Here is a 24,984-nt window from a genome sequence, read left to right as displayed (position 1 = left end):
TGTGGATGTGAGCTGGACTAAATTACTTCCTCAACTTCAGGCTTTGAGATAACAGACAAAAAGAAATATGAAAAGAGAAGAACCAGAGGAATGCTTTGTAGCCTTTTGAATCTTTCCCCCTCCCATCATTCACAATCCTGCTGAATTCACAAGACTGTGTCTGTGAGAAGCAGATGCATCTTGCCCCCAGCATACTTATAATGCCTTAAAGTTCTGCAAATGATTAGCACTCAGTTGCTACGGTGGTTTGTAGAGGTTCAAGGATGCACTGCACCTTTCAGACGCTCAGAAGAGGAAAGGCAACGGGAGCCAACATGGGTCTTGCAACAGTCTCCAAACAGACTGGATTCCTTCCCATTGTAGAAGTATTTTTATAGATATTTATTTTTACATTATTTTCATACCTTTAGAAAGCAGGATGCTTGCCACACTAGGCAGAGAAAAAGCAATCTCTATTTTCACTAGAAAAGCCAAGATGAAAAGTAATAAATTGCGTCAATATTCTACCCAAAATTAACTTTAGCCCTAAAGAGAAGAGGCAAACCTTTCCCTTGCAAAAAAAATCAGTCTTGTGCTTTTGGCTGGTACCTTGGCTGATGATGCAAATCAAGCTCAGTAATGCAGACCACTTGCTCTCTGCCCATCACACCTCAAAAAAATTAAAATCAAATCAAACAAATACAGACACAAACCCTTAACCCCCATCTAGAAAACACCACAGAAATCCCAAACAAAAACAAGGAAGTATTTAAATGAGTCGGGTTAAGGCTAGGCAACAGGAATTTCCACATATTATTTCCACTAAGAGGCACGGCTTCTAGCTTTGTGAGTGCTGGAACTAATGCCTAGTTCCCTGTGAATTTGATTTTGGGGTAAAGTGCAATATGCAGAAAAGATCTCCTGTGGAAGGGTCTCTGGGGATATCTCTTCTCAGTACCCATCCTTCTGCTGACCCTTTGCTGCTTCTGTTTGTCACAACTCAGGTTGAAATGCTGCCTTCAGCTGGGAGTCTTTCTGGGAGTAATTTCTGGTTCTCTTTTCCTGCACAAGAACATACCATTTTCCTGAAACTTGTTGGAATTTCACTGTCTTGGAGATTCCTCCCTTTGTACTAGATTTGCTTGGCAATGAAAAAAAAATGAACTTGTAAGGGAAAAGACAGAAGAACAGATTGGTAGATTACACAGAGTCAGGAACACACAGGCTCACATCAAAGTCTTCCTCTGGAGAGGACAACAGGCTGGAAGTCTCGTGCTTAAACTCTGCGCTAAGGTAATGAGTTGTACCAAGGACAGAAATAATGACTCTGAGCATATCAGGATTATCTCTGCCTCCTCAATATGCAGGCTAGTTTTCCCTATCTTATTACTTTGTTCATTAATTTACTTTCCTCCATGTCATTAACTACCACATTAAACTTCTCTTTTTTTTTCCCTTCATTTTTTCCATTATTGGTGTGCTTCAACACAAGTCTGTACAGTACAGGTAAAAGTGTCAAACTGATTAACCCTTTTTTACAAGCTCTCTGGACTTTGTGTAAATATTTCTTCCTCTCCTCTATTTAGTGTCACCTCTTGAAAGAAGAAGCTGGTTCTGGAGTCTTTGACAGTCTTACAGTCATTTTGAAATGATTTTTCTTATCATTGACTTGTCATAGACTCTTACAAAACCTAGAACAGACCTATCACATCCTCCTGGAGATCAGCTACCTTCCAAAGATTTCATGACTATTCTGGGAATTTATAAAAGGATAAAATAACACAAACATATAGTGCATTGCATTCTAGAGAACCCTAAGGCAAATTTCAGTTATTTTTTAAAGAAAATAAGCTATTTTTCAACTACCGAAGCTCCACTTCTTCCAAGCAATTAATCAAGTAATTATATTGGACTCCAATAACCTGAAATTGGCCAAGGCATGTGAAAAACAAAATGGTCAAAGGAAAACAACCTTTGGCTGAAACGTGCTGTGCCAGCAATTAGCCTAAATCCTGCTCTGTGAATCTCGGAGGAGAAGCGCTAATATGTGACCTGCTGACTGCTGCAAAACAGAGTATAAACAACTGTTTGATTTTATTTCATGCAAAACGTATCATCATTATGGAAGCTCAAAAGAAAATATGGCAGTAATATTCAGGTCTGATTTTAGCAAGACAATGAAAATCATTGTAATTTTGAAGACTTTTGAGGAGCAAAAGTTTTTAATTTTCCTAATCTAGTCTCTGTTTCAGCAGTTTTATCCTCCAGATTTCTTTTTGGTCTTTTTTAGCATCTCTTTAACAGAATGAGTGGAGAGGGTTAGAAATGATTTTATTTTTTTCCATCTTGTAATTTAGTTTGTTCATCTTTCCTTTTAATTGGTTTATCTGCTATGGAACTGTAGCAGCAGCTCTCTGACCACAGAGACAAACACAACTTTCCCTGGTACTGTTTTGGGAAAAGTCTGTGAGAAGAGCAGAAGTTAAGTTATCTTAACTTACTACACCTATAAATGTAAACATGTAAAATATATTGTAGAAATTTGTTTACCAAAGAATAGGTTCTTAGTTAACTAATACTAATAGTATTTAAATTAGAGGACCTTTTAAGTCCAACTATATCATAACTATCTGAAAAAACAATAAGTTTCTTAATAAATAATAATCAACCTTCTATAAATACATAGAATCTATATAACTTATTACCAGTCCTGGCCTGTTGCAATGACATGGAACTGCTTCTCATAGCACTCCAGGGCTTGGAAATGCTCACAGTATAGGTGCCAAATTAAAGACCAGGTCAGCTGATGAGGTTCCCAAAAGATTCAAATCAGCCCAATATGTTCCTTTTTGATATCCTCTGCAACAAGGACCTAACAAGGTTAGGTTAATCACTATCTTCATTTGTGTGATGAAAAGGATGATTTCACTGGGTCTTCTTCTGTAATCAAATTTTACAGTATGGAAAAATTCAGAATTAAATGTCTATTTCTAAAAATTCCCATATCTTTTATGTTGTCTAGAAACTACCACAATGATCTTTCACTGAAAGATCCACTAGTGTCAATTAAGAGTTGGAATGTAGTAAATTGTATTTCACTGTCAGAAAAAGCCCTCCATTTTCACTAGCACTTTCTTTTCTGTATCTGGATGGAGTAAATCTTTTAGCCACCATAAATGTATTTTTCTCCTTTCTTTTTGCTGGACCTACATACTTACATGGTAAGGCAGACAATAGCCAATTTCAAAGGAATGATAGACTACATGTTCAACTGCTTTATCATTTATAGTCATTCCATGATTCCAAAGAACCCTACCAAATTTATGGAGGTCCCTCAAAAGAGCAGAGAATATCTGGACATGGGTGTGATTCATTTAAGCACCAGTTTGTTCTCTGTGCAACAGAAAAATTTAAGTTAGTGAGTGTTGTATGAAGAATACCTCTCCCTCTCCCTCTCCCTCTCCCTCTCCCTCTCCCTCTCCCTCTCCCTCTCCCTCTCCCTCTCCCTCTCCCTCTCCCTCTCCCTCCCCCTCTCCCTCTCCCTCCCCCTCTCCCTCTCCCTCCCCCTCTCCCTCTCCCTCTCCCTCTCCCTCTCCCTCTCCCTCTCCCTCTCCCTTCCCCTCTCCCTCTCTTCTTCTCTCTTATGATGAAATTTTAGGATGACATTGCATGATACAATTTATGGTGCAATCAAGTAATGAAAGATTCTACTGAAATGAAAAACTCAGAGGAAGAGATTGGTTGCTATGGGAACTACCCATCTGAATTTCCTAACTTACATGTAACTAATGTCTCAAATTTTATGTTTCATTAACACAAAGTTCTTAAATTTTTACATTTAATAATGGACATAAACCAGTATGCTGGCACTAAAGTACTTTAACTGTATATTTAGGAGAATAACAAAAAACATTATTACAATTATGTTATCTAACAAACTCCATGCATACAAAAATGTATAGCAGTAATACAGAAAAATTGAACATTTCTTCCCTCTTTTTCAAAGATCATAAAATGCTTTTGTGGTTTGTATGCCTTTTGAAAAAAGCTACAGAGCTTATATAATGCTGAACTTTTATAACCCCATGCTAATATTTTTGATACTGCTTTACTGAAGTTTCAAATTAAAAAATTCCATTGTCTGGCACCATACGTATGTCTTCTTCAAAAAAATACACATAAATGTTCTTTTCACAACATTACATCAAAACCTCTGCTTGGATTTGCCTTTCATTTACACATGCCAAGTGATTATTCTCATAACCTTCAAATACCTTCACTAATCACACTTCCTGAGAAACCAAACAACAGAGTTTGGCTTGCCAGTAACACCTGCTTCTCTCTGCTTACAAATGATTGAACAGTGGATTTGACAGTACACAGTACATGTGTACTGCAAACTCATCAGGGCATGAGATCTCTACCTGATTATAGAGTTCAGTCTACCCTCTTTCACTCACACACTTGTTGTGTGCTAAGGCGTCTCTGCAATATTCTGCCATATTTTGCAAACAAAATCTGTTTGTTTTTTTTTTTTAAGGGCACTAGGATAGTGGGATTTTTGCTTCATTTTTACCTAGAACTCTGCTACCTAACTTGGGTATGGGGGAGCTTTGGAAGGCAGTACACCTGGCGCAGCCCCAGAGCCCCCAGGACTTGTCTCTGCCGATCTTGCAGCCTGGAGCAGACTGGTCAGCACCACCACATCTCCTGCTGCCTCTTTGCATGCCTTTCATCTATCTCAGAGAACGCACCTTGTAGCACACTGCTGTGCCTAAATCTCCCTTCTGGAGAGATGATGAGGCTGGAGATGGGAAGAGTCCAGATGTTTGCATGCTTTCTAAAAGAGAGAATGCAAAATCTCTTTCTTTAATGCTCAATCTTGCCAACTTGCAGGGGCGTTTCTGTTAAGTATTGACTTAAATTACAGTGGACAACTTTGGCTTTTTAAGTATTAAGAGCATGCATCAGATTCAGAGATCTCACAGCAGCTAAACTAAACCACATATATTTTTGTGATTTTCTCTGATAGAAACAATCACAAGGACTACAGCATTAAAGCTTTATATTAAAATTTCTGCAAATACATGCTGAAGAACTTGGTCTGTTCAGCTGGTGAAGAGGAGACTAAGGTGAGAAGTTGCAGTCTACAACTTCCTCATGAGGGGAAGAGGAGGGACAGTCACTGATCTCTGTGGTGCCCAGTGGCAGGACTCAAGTAACTGGCCTGAAGTGGTGTCATGAGAGGCTTAGTTTAGATATTAGGTAAAGATTCTTCACACAGAGGGTGTCTGGGCATGGGAAGAGACTCCTCAGACAAGTAGTCACAGTGCCAAGCTGTGAATTCAAGAAGTGAATGCTGTCAGAATTCAAGAAGTGTTTGAACAATATTCTTGGGCACATGTGATTCTTCAAGAATCACGTGTGATTCTTGGTCTGTGATGTGCAAGAGCCAGCAGCTGGACTTGATGACCCTTGTGAATCCTTTCCATTTCAGCTTATTCTGTGATTCTGTGTAAACTTATACCTCCCTATATTCATAATTATTTCTTGGGACATGCAAAACACTTCTGTCCATCACTTGTATACTGTTTTTAAATGAAGAATTTAGATCTGAATAGTTCCTGATGTTCTAATTAAGGATATTTTCTCATCCTTTGGGCTTATTCCCATCCATCATCGTGTTTCAAAAGGTCTGAAAACCCACATATCCCCCTGGGCAGCTGACATAAGATTCCTACACCAACCCTAAATGCAGGGGATCACATTCCCTGGGCTCTGAAAGAGGAGAAGGCAGCAGCACCTGCTGATCCCAGCCACCCAGGAATCTATGGGGGGAGAGGAGCATCAAGTGACTGATGGTGCTGGCTGGCATGATGTGGCTGCAGCCAGCAGGGAGCGGGTCCCCAGCAATGTCACGCATCCCGGCCATCTGCACCTGTCAGTGCCAGCACCTGCTGCCCCATGGCCATAGATGGCTGTTCACAGGGCCACGGTGCTGACTGGCTACACTGCTCCTGGCTGCTTGGTTTTTTTGTCTTTTCTTCCCTCATGCTACTGTCGCAAATCTCAGTTCTCATGTGATCACAGCTACGAGAGCTACACAGCACCTTGCAGATATATACATATAAATTCATGTATGTATATCTTTATCTATTCATATATATATATACGTATATGCATACATACCCTCTACTAAATCACATCTCATCACCTTTTATTCAAATCTAGATGGATTTTTAAAAAGTCCACACTTGCATGACCACCTTCCATTTGCTATGATGCAGTATAATACTACCTTAATATTGTTGGTGTGCTGCATTAGGGGAGTTTAAAAAAGAGATGTTTCTTCAGACAAGACTAGCATTTTCTAAATAATGAATTCACATGTGAGATTAATTGGAGATGTTAAGATTGTAACATAAAGGTAGGCTGACCTAGTTGTGATTACAGATTCTGATGAAATCCTCTCTACAAGTATTTAAGGTTTAAAAAGAAAAAATACTGGCTTTGAATGAACAGAATTCCTCATAAATGTTAATAAAAAATTACTGTAAAACACACATTTACAAGCAAATACTGTATTCAAATACAGTTGGAACTTTTGTGTAGATATTTTTTCAAACTGTATTTGAAAAGAAACTCAAATTCTGTTCTGTGGTATTAAAACACCCTGTTGTATTTAAACACCTAAAACAGTCCAGAGACTAGCTTTTAGTGTGTTATGCATAAAATTAGCAGATCATCTAACTTAGAACAGAGATATTCTCAGGATACTTTTGTTTTAGTGATGGAATAGTTATTTCTGCCTTTTGAGTACCCCAATGATTCTAACTCCTTACTGAGGGCTCAAAGGCCCAGGCACTACTATTGAGTTATGGAAACATGGAAGATGTAGATAAAGGTAAAAATCATGAGGTTATTCTCCTGTATTTCCCACCATTCTTTCTACTTGCTGTCCTTCTATGGATGTGTGCTTTTTGCAGGATGAAGGCTGTGCTACTACCACAGCCTAGTAGCAAATATCCCATTTTTCATCCCCTATCTTTTAACAGAAAACAGACTCCCACTATTTTTTGAGACAGACTGCAGAACAACTAAGTTTGTGAAGACAAAGCTTCTATATTTTGGCTACTTCGACTAATTCACCGGCAGGAACACCACCATTCCACAGCCAGACCTGGAAGCCAAGGGGTGCAAAGATAACCTAAAGCCAGAATAGTTGCATTTCTGACTTACATTTCCCCCTTGATCACAGCAAAATATCAGTCCACTATATGCGTCCCTGATTTTTCAAACCCATAGAAATATATGAAATTTTTAAATGCCCAGGTTTTCCCTAAGCTTTATTGAGCATCCTTGAAGAGAAAGATATTGGTGACAGATAATATATTTGATTCGTATGTGTCTAACTTTTGCTGTTAGACGCATAAAGTGTATGGTTGAAAAAATAAACTTTACAGTAGTCCAGAACAATAATAATTTTCTTTAGGGAATATGAGGCCCCTTAAAAATAAACACTGTAATCATCCACAGGTTGTTATTTCACTCATTCTTTTTATGTTCATCTGTCTATAATGCTCCTCTGGCTCCAGCCTTTTCTATATGGAGCACCATCTTCAACATTTTCATTTGTGTCTAATTTAGTCAAACACACAAATACAAGGCTGAAGTCAGATCTCACTTACACTAGTGTAAATTTGTAGGTGGATTTTGAACAGCTGTAAAGATACCAGTCAAGATATTCTAGATGTACAGTAGTGTTACCAAGTCTGTTACATCATTGTTGTTAGTTCTTGAAATATAGAATATTTGAAATATGCAGGGCTTAATATAAATAACTGCAGGAAAAAAAAACAAACTATTTTAAGGTAGCTGGTGTTTTTCCATTATATAACTGGGAACCTTTTATACTGAATGCCATATTCAAAATACTTTAAAAGTGAAATACAGACCTTGAGAAATGTGACATACAGAAGAACACATAGCTTTACAGATTCTTTTGTCATACCTCTTACAAGAAACAGCGACAGCTGATAGGAATTATTCTTCGCATATAGTTTGAGCACTATTTATGTTTTAAAAGATCCATGAGATTCTGAAACTACAGCTTTAAGAGCTGCTTCATGCATTCTTAAAATGCAACCTTCCTGGGAAAAATACATTGCCAACCTGTGTAGCTTTGCTAGTCACTGAAGTTTTCTGGAGCAGAAATGATGGGTTCCTCAGACAAATAACAGTGTAGCATATTATATAAGTTAGTTTGGATGCAATTTTTCCTAGACTATGAGGCAAACACCTTTGCCCTCAATCATGGGGCCAGGGAACCTCTGATGACCGCAAAATTTTGCTTTTCTATTTCACCTGAAAGAGAGCACTTCCAGCAGCACTGAACTCTCTACTACTGACTCAGCAGTGAAAATGCCACCCAGTGAGAAAAGAACATCCCCTCCTTCAGCACCTTGGCCTTCTTTGGAGGTCTCTCATAAAAATCTTGAATGAATCAATGTTCTGAACAGGTTTGTTATTCCTCTCAGAAACTGAACATATCAAATGATAGGGTATTACAAAAGAAAAAAGTACCAGTATGACAACAAGCAAATGTTCCTTCTATAGGAAACAGAACATTTACTTTTTTTTTCATAGTACTACAATTGTTTATCCGTTGGTAAAAATGCCCAAAGCAATATATTTTTCAAAAATGGTGAATTACAATAGAGGCTAGATCCCTGAAACTCTAGCCTCCTGTTTCTCTGCCACATGGAGAGCTGTCACCAAGGAGAGATGAAAGTAAGTGCAGAGAAAGCAAGATACAGTATTTGACAATCCAAACTGGCCCATGATTTTAACTATGGAAACAGATAACTCAAATGATGCAGAATTTCATATTTAAGATGGCTTTTTTTCCCATGTATGTAAGTTCTGTTATTTACCAGAAACATCAGTGTAAATTGTATCTATTTTTAAACAGTTGCTAAAATCTCTAGACTATGTATTTGTCAGTTTACCAAAGTGTCAATCTGCTGCAAACAAAGACCTGGATTTTGTTTTCCCATGGAAAATACTACAGGAGTGGCAAGATGTGGACAGAAAGTTTGCAAACTGAAATTTCTAAATAAATCAACTAAATACTAAAGGAGTGAAAAAGTGCAGTCAGGAGTACGGAGATGCTCAATGAAACTCCAGAACTGGATTACTGTCTTCAAAACTTGGTCCTTCCAAACAATTGTTTCCCTCAAGCATAACTTTAAAAGTCATACTGCTCTTATCTGTCTGCTCTTCCCTTGAGATGAGTAAGCACTTCTCTCAAAAGGAGAGAATCAGAAATGGTAAAAAATGTTCAGATTCTGAAAAGCTTTTTGATAATTTTCTGTCAAGGAAATTCTAAATTTCTATTATGGCAAACTGTGCTATCATGGAGGTAGAAGCCCCTTTTACATGAGATTCTCCAAAACTGTCAGATTCTGAAAAGCTTTTCGATAACTTTCATTAAAGGAAATTCTAAATGTCTATTATGGCAAACTGTGTCATCATGGAGGCAGAATCCCCTGTACATGAGATTATCCAAGGGTAAAGCTGCAAAGCCCAAGTAGATGCAGTTCAACTCCTGCTTCTCTTACTGACTTCCTGCAGAGGCTTTTTTAATTAACTTTTTACAGTTTTCCCTCTTAAAAAGTTGAATGACCACCCCCTTAATTGGGGTGCTATAAGAAGAAAAACCCAAGCAAGTGGTAACATAGTTAGAAGTATGAATTTGGTATAGAGAAACAGACCGACCTTCACATACACCTGCAAAACGAGGTTTTACATGCTCCCTTCTGAAGCTGCTAAATTAACAACATGATGGTCAGTTTCAGTGCTGTGCTTGGGAAAGAAGGAAGCATTAGAAACAGAGTTGCTTCTAGTTCTTAACACTGCTTGAGAAACAGGTATGTCAGAGGCAGACTCAAGATCTAGTCAGAAATGGCCAGGACATGGTTTACAGGGGTATTAGAAAAATCATGGCTGAGAAAAGGCAAGTTCAGGAAAAGAAAGTGCAGGAAAGTTCAGAAAAGAACAGTTCAGGAAAGAACAGTTCAGGAAAAGAAAGGACAGTTCAGGAAAGGAAAGTTCAGGAAAGGAAAGTGCAGGAAAGTAAAGGACAGTTTAGAGAAGTTCAGGAAAGGACAGTTTGGGAAAGGGAAAGGTAATGGGAAAGGGAATGGGAAAGGGAAAGGGAAAGGAAGGTTCCAGGAAGGGAAGAGAAGGGCCCAGGAAGGTTCCAGGAAAGGAAGGTTCCAGGAAGAGAAGGTTCAGAAAGGAAAGGTTTGGAAAGGAAAGGTTCGGAAAGGAAAAGGAAAAAAATTCTTATCTCAGAATCTAAATGTTTTGTTTGTGAAATTTGTCTTCTTCTGGAAGCAGCGAAAACATTTTAAATGTTAGGGGGTTTTTGCTGAAAAACTGGATTTCTTTTTGGGACAGAATTATAGGTTTGTAAGATGTATTGGTATATTGGTCTGGCAAAGTCTTACCATCTTAGATCTTAAAATCTTTAATCATATGGTAATTACAGAGAGAGATCTGTGGGATACAAATTGGTGTCCTTTTAGGTGCCCTAATTCCATAGCACAGATGAACAAATAGAACAAGGTTTTGGCCTGCCTAATTTTTCTAAGACTTCAGAAACAGGCATGAAGGACACTGTGGATATGGGTAGAATAGATACTGTTTCACTTGATGAAAACTGTAGTGTGGGCTCTTGATCAGTTTTGATCTCTTGCTCCTGCAGCAGAAATCACTGCTCTGCCCTGCCATCAGAAGCTTCTCACCCCATGCCAGAATTGTGGAGCTGGAGCAGTCAAGGGGTGGGCATACATTCCCTTCCTCAGACTCTGCTGTGAATGTGCAACTTCCAATGCAGGAAAGACAATAAATGTCTTGGAGATACTCACATCTCTAGATAACACAGGTGTTTCCTCAGATCTTCACAGAGTCATGTCACAGATAAGAAGGGGAGTTTTTTAATTAAAAACCCCAAATCCAGAGCTGTCTGGAGGACTGCTTCTGTTTTAATGAATCGACCAATGTGAAAAGTTTTGCACCACGGATATACATAGCGGTTTGGGGACTGTGCTCCTGAGCAAAAGGTAAACATTGATTTCTGGCCGAGAAATCAGAAATATTCAGATTACTCTGAATTTTAAATCAGAGATATTCAGAAGCTGCTAGTGTAATAATTTTTTCCTAGCATACTCAGCCTGTGTATAAGGAAGAACCATACAGGGTCCTTTCCCAACAACGAGTTGAAATCCACAGTGCAAAAGCACTATTCCCAGTCTTCTTGTGCTAGAAGCTTGGACCAACTACAGACCAAACTTGAAACCATTATGATGTGGGATGGAAAAACAGTGATATTTCTGCAGCAAGAAAATTGAGCTCATTTACTTATTTCATCATCCTGTCTATCCTCTAAGCTGTATGCAGCAATCTGCCTGCTGTCACAGAAGGCAGAGCTCTTTTCTAAGCTCTGGAGAGCATTTACAGTGCAATAAGCAGCCTAGAGTAAAGAGTATTACATAGAATGAGAAAGGAATACTTAAGGTTCTCTAACATTTATTCTCTAACATTTATTCTGAATGCAAAATATTTAATCAGAAGCTAACTGTACAAGATTGACTGGGATTACCTCAAAATAAATATGGCTCTGCCTTTTGGTATATTAAAATTAAAGATCTGGCAAGGAGATTCTGACTGATTTTAGTGGGCTCAGGCTTTCACATAGGAACTTACACTAGTGAAAAGGACCGTCAGTGTCCTAAATAACTAAAATTTCAATTCAATAATGCTAGAAAACCCTTTCCATGAAGAGGCCAAGGGCCATATATGAGCCATGAGTATACTAGAATTTCTCCAGTTCAGAAGTGCAAAATTTTGGTCCTAGAATCTATAGAGAGATTTGCAGTCCTGAGGTTTGTCTAGATTTCTCAACATTGTGAAACTTTGAAGTAAACTGCAGGAATGCTTACTTACATTGATCCCAAAGCCAGCAAGACTGTCATTCTCCCTGGGTATGGTAGATCACAAGACCCCAAATAAAACAGCAGTGGCAGGAATTGATGAGTACTTCTTTTATTTCTGCCACTCATTTGGTCATAGAGATCAGTTGGAGGCAGACTTCAGAACTTTTCAGTTTAGTCAGGCATTTTATGCCATTACCCTTCACGAAGAAGGAAGTGGAATTAAGAACATTTCTTGCAGGAAAAAGACTGTACAGGAGTAGGTGAATTTCTCATATTCATTAATGGAAAAGGAATGAAGAAGTTAATGTGTAGAACAAACAAGAGAATTTTCTATAACCCTTGGGATCCAATATGTCATCTCAAGTCCAAGCCCAGAAACATCTCCCTCATTCAGGATACAGCTGTGAATCTCTCATGAGTATTACTATCAGGTGGCTTTAGTTCTACAAGATAAAATGCACATTATTGAAAAAGGTAATTTCACAATTGTCACTTTATATTTACATATCTAAAGGGGACCTAACTCTCCAAGAGTTCTTCTAGTGTATCCAGCTAATAAGAACCCCCTCCTCTTCCTGCCCCCAACTTGAAACCTATAAATTAAAATGTCTCCAGGATAGTGAAATGACAGTCCTTCTTTCTAAGCCCCCTTGGAACAGAAGCAATTTTTAAAGTGTTAGGGTAGGAAAATTGTCAATGAGCAATGTTCTTTCTTGCTGCAAGCTTATACTAAAACCACAAAGAGCAGTCCACACCCTGCTGCAATTGCCTTGTTGGAAAGAAGGGCCTTGTGACAGGAAAGGGCTATGGAATATATCCAGTTTAGGGACATAAAAACTCAGTTGGGCAGTACCTTCTATTTAAGCACCTGATCGTCATTGGGAATTCACAGTGTATTAGGATCTGAGGCAAGGGAAGATTTTGGTGCTACAGAACAGGATCCAAACCTAGCAGTATGCGACAGAATTGTGAATGACCCAGAGCAAGCAAATGGGTTTTCAAAAATCCTATATTTCATCAGAAGCATCAGATGCTTATCCAGGGCTACAGAGATCCCTTCACCCACATTCCTGGATATTCACGTATTGACTTAAGCACACTGTCCCCTCCTACAGGCAACTTTTCAAATACTTGAAGAAGACACTCTTAAGAAAACTCTTCTCTTCCTGATTTTTTCTATATAACAGCTAGTGGTTAGAAACGCGATAACTGGAAACATAGGTTCTATTTCTTCCTTGATCTGAATAGGATCAAGACTATTGCTAGAAGGAATAGATTTACTCGGCTTCCTATGCGCTAGACAGTTCTAGATAGTTAAACATATATATAATTCACTGTAATATTTTGCATTCGTGCATTAAAAAATGCACAATTTGTTCAGCCAGGGAAACAGAACTTGAAAGCAGACAGAGTTCTTTGACTTGTAATAGCATTTTTGTTTGAGGAAAACCCGTTGAAATTATTTGGGTCTTAAACTGGGACTGGGGAAGACTGTCAACTTTGACCCATTGGGTCAATCCTTATTAAGCACAGGTCCTTAGTAATGTTCAAGGTCAAATAACAGATTGTCCACAATATTCATGTGCCTCCAGATGAGGTTTTTGGACAAATGACCATTGCCATATTGTAAGGCAAATTTAGATACTTCTGCAAAACATTTTTAGATATAAGATGGAAAGTACTGAACATAATTATGAGCTTTTATTTGTGAGTTAAACAATACATGTGAAATTTACATCTAGGGTAGCAAGCTTCTTTTCAGACAGTTTACCAAAATGTAGCTCGGATGCTAAGGCACTGGTACCTGCTGGAAGAAATCCATAAAGTTTCCATTTTACTGACATATGTTTAAACACGTTAGAAGCATGTAATAATGAATCTTTGGATTATAAAAATGAAAGGAAAATTCTTATGTTTTTTCGCTTTTCATGTTACAGCCATATTGTAGGAAGCTAAATATTTAAATGAGACATTCCATTTGGTACTGCTTCTTTGCCAAGACCTTGATCTCTTTTGAACCAATCTCTAGCAGCTGTATTGTTTAAACTACTTTTGTTGACACTTCTATAGTTTGTTTTCTTTGAAGAGCGTGTGTACAATAACACTTGATTAAAAAAAATCTTACTTGAACAACCCAAAGTAAAGCACATGATAATTTACATAATTCTACACTATAATTGTCTATAGATCACACAGGATGATATAAATAAATTATGCTTGGATTTTTTTAATCCAAGCATATCCAATGTATCACAAATTTTTACTTTTTATGTTTCTGTCTATCACACAAATAATTGTTTAGAACATACATCATGCAACTTCTTTTAATAGCTTTTACTTCCTCATTAATGGCAACCATATATAGAAATATCCATGGCAAAACTAAGAAAGGAAAATGGAACCACCTAAAGTTTTGGATTTAGAGGTTGCTGTATAAAGAAAATGTTGACTGAATGTTTTAATGGAACTTTTCTAATGGAATGAAAAATGGCTATTTAAGATTTAACAACATTTAACAGCTCTGGACTATGGACATTGATTCAGAGCTGACTATAGACTTGTGATTATTAAAAATGTAGAACAACAGAGCACATGTCTATTGGAGGTTTTATAACCCTTCAAATTTGGTAACTAAAAATAATTTTATTTGTCTTATATAAAAAGACACATAGAGGCCTCTCTGAATTCAGAGCAAACAGGGTCTAATCAATATCAAGTACAAGGATGGACACAAATGTTATACTACACAGATAAATAATTTATAGTTTCTTACTGTAACAAGGAAGAAAAGTTAGTATATTTTGAAGTTTAACAGAACTTTCACCAGACCTATGAAAACTGTGGAAAGCAATTTCATAAAGATAGTGCTATCTGTGTGCAGTCTAGGGAAGGAGAGGTATGCAGGTATTTTGCTTCATGCAAATCACATGGGTAAGGTCCTCCAGCCTGAGCAGAAAATTTAAGATATTGGCTCCCTAGCAGGAGAGTAAAGTAGGCAAAAAGTCAGGATTAGACTGGCTTTTCATCCCTATCCTCTTTGGTGATGAAATTCCTCTTACAGAGTGCTGTTGTTTCTCAGGGAATTCACGACTCTGTGGCAGGGAGTTTTACTTCTGAGTATAGCTATAAGCGCTACTCATAGTATGAACTACTGGCGGTCCAGCTCTGTCACCCTTACTGACACTGGGACTGCCTCAGAAAAAGAGCCCTGATTCTGCAGAGACTTGCAGGAGCATTCAATTTTCTTTCTGTGAGAAGTTTCAGTGTCTGAAAGGTGACTTCCATAAATAAGTCTTATTTATTTTAAAAAATAAGACCTATTCTGGTATCGCTTACTACAAAAAGAGACAGGATCCGTAGAAGGTTTTGTCTGTGTTAGAAACAGTAACAAGGCAGATGCGAATTTTGTCAGAACACTCATATTGACATCTCTAGGCTTTAATCAGGGACCTAATAAAACCCGAATAGTGGGCTTTGCATAAGAGAATTTTTTGACTTTTGCTACCATAAGGCTCTTTGAACCTGATGGAGGATAGCTTAGACTCCACATCGGGAAACATTTGCATATCAATAAAACCCATGTGAATGTGTAAGCATATAAGAATCGTGCATCACGTAACTGATTTTGCTAGAAACTCAGTGTTGCATAATTTCAATACTGATTTAACAAAGAACAGTCAAGAGCTTATAGGAACCCAATGCAACAAAAAGTCTTGGGTGGAGAAGAGGGCAAGGTCAGTAATTTGTATTAAAGATGTGAGATAAGAGAATATGTAGTATTTTTACATTTGTCATTATTACTGCTGCATACAAATCTGGGTAAACAACCACATTTTGTATCTGTCTTACAAAACAGGGATATTTTAATGACGAAAATTAAAAATGGGCTGGTCACAAAAGCTTTTGTGTCTGGAACACAGCTGTAAGTAGCTCACTATCTAGGTTGAAAATGGTAATGCAGGGTACTGTGTCCTATTTTTCTGTGCTTGAACTGAAGATACAATAGTAGAATTCAGCCTTGGTAGTTACTAATACACCATGCAGACACAATTACATCCTGTGTACTGCAGAAAGGAATCACTTGTGGCCTGCCTCCATTACAAAGAGCAGAGGGGGCCAACATGCAAGAAGATAAAATGCTCTACAAGGGGAGGGAGACCAGTAGAGTTGATGTACCCAAATACAAGGGCCTTGATTCTTTTTCGAGTGATTTAAGTCCCTTTCCATCAATCATTGTCCTTTGTCTCCAGAATCTTATCACAAGCAGCATTACAGGAACTGAACAAAACAATACTCAGGCTCAAATAACCCTGTGAACTGCACTGACATTTCCACACCCTGTTGCTGTGTTTGACCAGGTTACTCAGGTTAAAAAAAACAATTAAAAACAAAATGCAAAAGATTCTGTACAGAACAACAACACACATTCCTGGTTTAAATAACATGCCCCTCCTGGTGTTTCTTCTGCTCCACAGTACTACTGATATCTCACACTGCAATACTGCAATGGATATGAAAAACTGCAATACAGAAGAAGATTGACTTTCTCTAATTTGACAGCTTTTCAAGTGAAAAATTTCTGCTTTGCAGGCTTCTCATCAGGTTTATTTTTGAGTAAATTAGATCCTGCCCTTTTCTATTTCAATCTCCCACAGTCTTTTGGTGAAACTTGAGTTTCAGAACACTCACAGATTAAAAAATGTATATATCTGCAGAAATGCTCTGCAACTAAGATTTAATTTTTCAGTGAAATAAATAATGTCTACCAATTCATTTTTACTGCTCTGAATCAGAGTAATAAATTTTTCTTTCTTACTGATAAGAAAGAAAGGGCATATTGCATTTTGAGGGCACATGAAATCATTGAAAAGCAACTATTTGTTTCATTCATTCACGCTAGATATGTGACATTTCATGGTAATTCTTGATAGAACACTTCAGTCATAGCTTGTCTTAAAATAAATTAAAAAACATGTGGAATGTAAAATAAAATGGGCCTTAGGAAAGTCAGCCGCTTTTGACTTTTAACTAACTAAGTTAGTTTCTGTGAAATACAGCCTTGTATTTTAGAAAATGTTTATGATCCATGAGGAAAATAAAGTGTATCGTTGGGCTAAAATATTTATTGGCACCTAGGAGTCTGAAGGGAGCAAGTCAGGCCTGTGGTTTTTTGAGGGCACTTTATCATCGCCTGCGTTCTCAAAGGGATCAGTGAGTGAATAGAGCTGGATTACTCACCCTTCTATTCCACGCCTATTCCTCTCCATTTTCCTTGGCAAGACTGACTGGCAAGCTATTTTTAGTGAGACAGTTCTATTTTTAGACAAATAGCAGTTAAGACACATTGTTAGGAAAAAATAAAAAAAAAGAAAAACACAAGGAGGAGGGAATGAGGTTTCTCATCACAGATTGTGAAGCAAGCCCTTCAACCTGTAACTTCGGGCATTGCAGCTGCTTCCAATCTTGGAAAAATAAAGAAAATTCAGAGTGCAGGGATTTAAAAATAAACCTAACCTCTGGCAAACAGACCAAAATACAACAACTATGTGAAACAGTGATTACAAAAGCAAAGAATGTTTCCCAGTGACTAGATTGGGATAAAACTTTGGAGCTATTAAGGTCTGAGAATGTTACACAGACATGTAAGATACTTCCAGTTCCTTAGCCAGATATATAACATTTTGAAGAAAGAAAGGGTGCTCTGTGAAGTAGACCTTGCTCTAAGAAATACAGCTTTAGAATTCCAGTTTGGCAAAAAAAAGGAAGAATGAAAAATGGGAAACATGTTTATATTCTGCACATATTTTTCACTTTCATAATTTCAGAATTTTGCAACAATTCATCCAAAAAATTTACTAAGTTATTAAAATGTTTTAAAAACTATTACAAAACAATAAAAAATAAAATTACATGATCCTCAAGAAGGTTAAAACAGGACATCCAGATCACCTCCTAAATACATTCAAAAGAAGCTTCTCACGTATCATGTGCTTCAGAATTATTAAACTTGGATCCATTTTATCTTTTTCTGTTCCTTCTCTCTTGTTCCACATATGGAACAGTAGCTCTTAGGTGAGTGCCTTTCTTTCATTTGAGATACATTAGGCTCACAAGCTATGTTTCATGTTAACCAAATCCTTGCTGAAATAAATTATAATGAAAAGTTTTCTGGTTTTTTTGAGACAAAGCAAAATGAGAAAATTAATTGTGCAACTTCCCCGTTGCTGCATTTTTTCATGTACCGAATAATTTGAAATATAAGAAATCCTCTACTTCTCTTTTTCTACATTGCATAGCAACTAAAATCTCTGACTTATTAAATGCAGAGTAACAAGGAGATGCAGAATTATCAAGGAGAGCTTGAAAATAGCCTGGGATATGAAGAGTCAAAAATCTCAGGAGGATAAGTGGGAGGAAGGGAATAAAATGCTACTTAATGAGTGCAGTAGAAGGACTACTTTGGACACTCTCACTGACTGGAACAGCAGTTCCACTGAGGGACTACTTTGGATGGAATAGAATTGTCATACACAGTTTTCCAGCTTTGAAGTTTTTCTGTGCTACTATTTACATGAACCCCAAATTCATGGAATAATAAAATTAGACAAGAATGTCAGCTTTTGTTTAGAAAAGATGTATTTCTAAAGCAATTACTTTAAAAAATGAAATCAAGATTAATAAAATGCACAGACTTGTAAAACTTTTGAAACCAAGATATTTTTACCTCTGAGATTTTTTTAACCAGTCACACTTAGAAAAAACACAGAAAAAACTCACATGAGGGCATTAATTTACAAACACATTTTTCAAATTGTGTTCAATTTCAAATTAATTGGCAAACAAAGACCAAAGGAAAAATGCTGAAGATATTGCATTCAGTCCTTTGGTTCTGTCATACATGATATTGGCAATAATGTTGGGTTTGTATTTTCTAAAAATGAAAAAAGACAAAGGCATTTAAAAAGCCCAAATAGTCATCCAAATGAAATTTTTGGCCAGTTGACTCTTTTCAAATGTCTGGTCCTGTGAGACTGGTACCACTAGCTGTTTTTTTCGCAACAGGTCTTCAACCAATTTATAAAGGAAATCAATAATGCTATCCCCATTTAAAAGATAGTAAAACCAAAGCATTTAGAGGTAACATGACTTATCCAAGGTCACAAAACAATATTTGACAAAGCTATTAATAAAACCGAAGTCTCATGAGTCCTAGTCCAGGGCAGTATCCAATACACTGCACTGTCATTAGATCAGCCTGAATAACCTTTCTTACATACAGGCTTACTTTCCATACTGTCCCAGGTCTTCAGCCCACAGTAGCTGAAAGAAATCCCCCGATTTCAGCAGTTCAAGAGCTGACTTGATGTCAATTTCACAGCTTGTTTATATGCAATATTGTGTTAAGATGACAAGAGAAGAAAATACATTTATTACATTAAACAAGCTACAACAATTGCCTTACTTTTCCTAAAAAGAGAACATTTAGAGAGTTGTATGGGTTTATTTACTATGGTTATACAGATAAGAGTCTTAATTGATATGAAGAGGCTTTTACAATATAATTAACCTCCTAGTTAGTCATTAGCTCTGTGACCTTTAGAAATAATTGACAGAAGAAAATTTCTTTTCTCTTTATCTCATTCAGAACTTTCACATCAAGTGACTAAACTTAATGTGCCATAGAATCCAAGCACATCTGTAAGGACTGATGAGATATGGTGCAGTAAGACCATAAGCAAAACAGGACTGTGGCATTCCTCTCTGGCACCAATACTGTCCATGCCCACCTGACTGCCATTCTCACCAACTCCAGCCTTCTGAACTGAAGCTTTACTAAGTTTTAACTCATGTCCCTCAAGGAGATATTTAAAAGTAGCCAATTAACACATTGTGGCTGGCCATACTAAAAACAACTGGATTTTCAGTTCAAAGTAGTTTTCCTACAAATCTGTGAAAGACTGAATTGCCATCAATAATTGGATGTTTTCACTAGACATTTTTTTTTCCCGGAATAACAATGGTTTTTATAACCAGCAAAAAAGCACACAATAAAAAAATTTTGAATTCCACCACCCTGTAGGTCTTGGTATTACTATGTTCCTTGCTATTTTAATGTTAAGGTCTTTGAAGATCTCTGTGTGTTGTAAAACACAAAGGATGAGCAATCTGCAGGGAGAATTTCACATGTTCAGAACCTCACTTCTTCCTCTTAGGTGAAAATGCAACTGCAAATGGCACACATTTCTTCTGCTATGTTAAGACTGCTCTCCCTCGCCAAACACAGAAGTCCCCTGGAAAGGGGAAAATACTCTGTGAAAGGTCAATTCACCAATAGTTGCTAGAGAATGAACATCTGTGCAAAACAAGTTAAAAGGACAATTCTAGATGCTCATAATCCATGGAAAAGAATCTAAAATGTATAAATTAAAAATTTGACATATTATTGCAAATTAGAACTACTTATCTTTGTTTCTTTTGTTTTGTTTTTCCCTGGGAAACCTGCAACCCCATCACAATATCCCTAAAATAATTTACTCCTTAGAATACTTCAGATTAATTCTTGATGAAGTTTTCACTATCACTAAAAGCAAGAGTTCACCCAATCCAAGTTTTGCAAACTTACCTAATTTCCATGAGAAAGAGGAGGCAAAAGAGGATGGAGGACCACTAAGTATAAAGGAAAATCAGTCCCTAACAGAGTAAGACAATGTCTAGATGAAAAGCCAGATAAAGTTAAGGTTTTATTGAAGCAGAAAGACATGCCAGTATATTGCAGGAGCTGATATCTTCCTATATGTAAAAATCCATGTTGAGGACCATGAAATCCTTCTAACACTTGATTAAAAGAAAATTAGAGAGAAAGAGAGAGAAAGAGAGAAAGAGAGAGAGAGAGAGAAATAAAGGAGAAATTGAAGACATGTACCAGAAATAGAAAGATCGAAAAATAGGTAATAAGAGATATTTCAGAAAACACTGAGCTGGTAGAAGAATTTTTTGTAAGGTAATGGAGGTTTTAATTTAATTTGCAAAATGAAGATATTTGGTGGATGATTAGCATTCATGACATAGAACCTCAGCAAAATCAAAGATGAATGAAGTCTGTGGTTTGCTTTTTCCTCTACTACTGATCAGTGGTATGGTAAAGGGGAACTGATGAGATGGATGCATGTGTGCCTGAAAATAGAAGATAGGGGTGAATTTCAAAGAGCTGATTTAGCAAGGGAACTTGAACTAAAGGTAGTGACCACTGAATCAGCAGATGAAGAGAAGTCAGGTGGAGAAAGGTAGACAATAAAAGCAGCAGGGTCAAATAAATTAATGGATTGGGGGTTTAAAAAGAGCTAAAAGATAAAGTAGTGAATAATTTGTGGAGGAATGTTTTATGTGCACACAGAGCAAGGCTCATTGTATTAAACTTAGTATACTAGAAACTGAAGCAAAATCAAGAGTCAATGAAAACTCACTAGAAGTCTTCTAAAGCTAAAACAGTAGCTGATGCTTTGACATGAAAGAAATGAGAAGGAAAAAGGGACAATGAGATAGAAAATAGGCAAGAAGTTCCACCTTAAATCAGCAATGGCTTGATGGCTTAGACAAAGAATCACAACAGATTTCTATAGCATAGTTAGAATTTAATTATATTTGAAGCAAAACATTTCCCCATATTCCTACTCTGAAATCTCTCCCCTTCCATCTAAGGCTGAGGTCTTTCCTGAGCTCCCATGTACTGAGCTTACAGTGTTACAGAACTGGATTCTTGTTAATCACAGCAGTGTGGCAGTGGGATATCACTGAAATAAGTAAATAAAATAAGTACACCTACTTCTGTTTTATAGAAACAAGGAAAGGATCTGGCCTAATTTCTAATAAATCCAAAGCATACATAATGCATGCACTTGACTGTTGTAAAATGCTGTCATTTTTTTCTTTCCTATTTCCTTATTGCCAAAAGTAAGTTATTGCATAGGCATATACAATTATGCTGGATATATTATTGTTGGAATTTACATACACACTAGGAGGTTGGCATAAAGATGAAATGTTTTATTTCTCCTCTGCATTGAATGAACTCACCAGACTTTCTGCTATTCCTCAAAATAATTACTAAATCCAGCAAATAATCTCACTTTTTAACTGAAGGAAAATTGAATGAATTACTGTAGTATGAACAGTTTGGTGGGTGAGGACAGATTGGCTTCAAATTTAAGAATCCAGTTAATGCTAAATAGAAGTTTCAGAATGTACCTTTTTTGTTTAGTTGATTTTGTTTTGTTGCCTTTTTTTGTTTTGTTTGTTTGTTTCCCAGAATTAATGCATATCTCCAAGCACAATAATTGTCACTGTTGCTTGAAAGGAATAAATGTGAGTGTAAAATGCATATATTTTCTCCTTCATGAGTACATATTGACCTTTATTTGCCCTTGTATGGTGTAGGTATATTTACTGGATCTTTACTGAAACACATTCACCTGGTAGACAATTTTTGTGACCTGAAAAACTCAGATATATTAAATAGCATGTTAATCAACTTCATTTTGATGAAACAACTGGAGACATCATCTCAGTTATATTTATTGCATGTAAATAAAATTTCTACGTTTGTAAAGAAAATAAGAGCTATTTTAAATCATTAAACCAGAAAACTTCAAACAACAGAAGTAACTGGCCTTTACAATTCTCTAACTACTAGCATTCCATTTTTTTATCAAGACAGATTTATTGATATCATCTATCTCTAAGTTGGGTGGAACCAATTTTCTGTTAAAAAACAGTGCAATGTTTGTTAGATATATGATCATGTTTTCTTCTGTAGATGTTACTTTAAGTAATAAGTTATGGCCCGAAGACTTACTTTTTCATAAATGATAAATGTAATTAATCTCAGTCATTATATTGAAAACATTTGCTTAATAAAATTAACAGCTTTAGCTAGATCTGCATGAAAAATTATATCATTTTTGTATTTGAATAGCAGTGGTTTTAGTTAAAAGTAATGAACTACATATTAGAGAGCTGCTCTTTTAATTTCCTTCGAATGTAGATAGTAAACAGAACTTACACCTCATTTTAATGACGATAAAACAGTTCTACCACCACTTAAAAGTGACTAAATAGTCAATATTATGCTGAATGTGAACAGAAATTGGATACCAAATTGAAGACCTTTATATGGTTGACAGTTGTATATCAAATTTTCATTGGTCTGCCTAAAAAAGATTTCTCTCTTGAATGCTGTGCAGAAATCTATAAGAACAGCAATGCCCTTGTCTTCTGCTGAAATACAGTTATTGAATAGACATTTAGTTGAAAATGCTCAGATTTAATAGTGTTGTCTTCTTCTTGGCTGCTGTTGATTGCTCTAGAAGACAAGGCTAAAAACTTTTACCTGTGAAATCTAGCTGTCTGAAATGGAAAAGAAGATGGACCCCTAACATGAAAATATGTGCAATGTGTAATTGATCAGTTTAACTGATCAATTAAAATTCTTAATTGTGTGGCAGATTTATATCCTGTACCTGAAAATAAACCCAAACTACACTATGAGTCAAGCCATATATCAAAGCTCTATCCTCTACTGTACTTGTAAGTGTGCTGTTCATTATCCATTTAAGGCATGACAATATGGAATTCCTGTTCAAAACCTACATGTTGCAGAAGGACTCCTGGGATTCTCAAACTCTACTAGTACTGATATAACACCATATCAGTACTGGTATTTTATGTTATAGGCAGAACTGGAAAAATGTAGCAGAAAGTCAAATTCAGAGCTGATAGAGCATTCACTTCATCTGGCATTTCATGTCTATTGTTCAGTTTAAGTAACATTTATTTCAATTGTCCATTTTTATGTTGTTCCTTTTAGAAAAGTGAAAAGGCTTGCCCACCAAACTTTGGGTATAGCCAGAAAATTACACGTCTGCATGCAAAACTGCTGATGAACCTATCCAAATTGGCCTGCTGTTTATGCAGAAAGGGATTTTGCTGGCGCAGTGCATTATCTTTCTGAAAATTTCAACATTATTTGAAATTTTAAGTTTTCATTCATGATCCTTGGATAACCATAGTCCTTGTGATAAAAGTATTCATTCATTGTAAAGCAAGCAATAAATCCCTAAGTGAATTTCTACCTATTTCCACACAAAAGCCTGTAGGAAGAAGAAAAGATATCACAGGAAACTCTTCTGCTAAGAATTTCCTGGCCTTTTGCCACTAAAAGAGGAGAGGACTTAATTTTGGGCATAGAATTTGAATTCTTTTGGACTTCCGAAATCTGGAGGGCAAGAAAGGCTTCATGTATATACAAAGGATCTGAAGTAAGAGAGGGAAAGAAATTATGGAGAGGAAGAAGAAATTATGCACTTTCTTCCTAGTCTTAACTCATATAATGTTTTTCTGCTGTCAGAACCTCTTCTAATGGGGGGCAGAATGTGAGGGAGATAAGGAGTGAAGCAAAACAGTAACTTCCTAGATACTGACATAAGGAGAGACAGAGAAGGGACATATATTCCTGTGTGTAGTCTATGCCCATCTAAGGTGGTGTGACTGTGACTCTGTAACAAGTTTAATAATCTTAATTATGCAGAACCTTTTATCCTTTTAAATATTTTATGTATAAATAACTCACTAACTTACATTCTAGTCTCAAACACATGACTAACCCTGGTGAAGATTCCAAAAGTATGAAAGTTGTATTTCAGACAAAATCCAGATCATTCAAAAATCTGAAACTTACTTTATAAAGATCTGGAGTAAACTAAGCATATACATCAACATATTCAGGATTGAATTTTCACTGACCCTTAGGACAGGTCATCATTCTTCTATTATGTTTTTAATTGATAACATTAGATCAGTCATGTGCTTTAAAAACAGAAGTTGTATAGGCCATATAACCCATTTTTTAGATGTCTGTCTAAGATACGAGTGCTTTTTTTATAATAACAAATCATTGAAGGCTTTATGTATTTTGCATAGCTTGAATCCAAATGTGATTGCAACATACACT

General features: G+C 36.6%; 1 protein-coding gene across 8 annotated transcripts in view; it reads right to left on the bottom strand.

The window, feature by feature from the left end:
• MEF2C (myocyte enhancer factor 2C) overlaps positions 1-24,984 on the bottom strand; it is a 121,039-nt gene that overhangs the window by 38,747 nt on the left and 57,308 nt on the right. The window lies entirely within an intron of this gene.

Source organism: Melospiza georgiana, chromosome Z (assembly GCF_028018845.1).
Source record: "Melospiza georgiana isolate bMelGeo1 chromosome Z, bMelGeo1.pri, whole genome shotgun sequence".
NCBI classification, from domain to species: Eukaryota; Metazoa; Chordata; class Aves; order Passeriformes; family Passerellidae; genus Melospiza; species Melospiza georgiana.
This window is presented reverse-complemented; position numbering and strand designations above follow the sequence as displayed.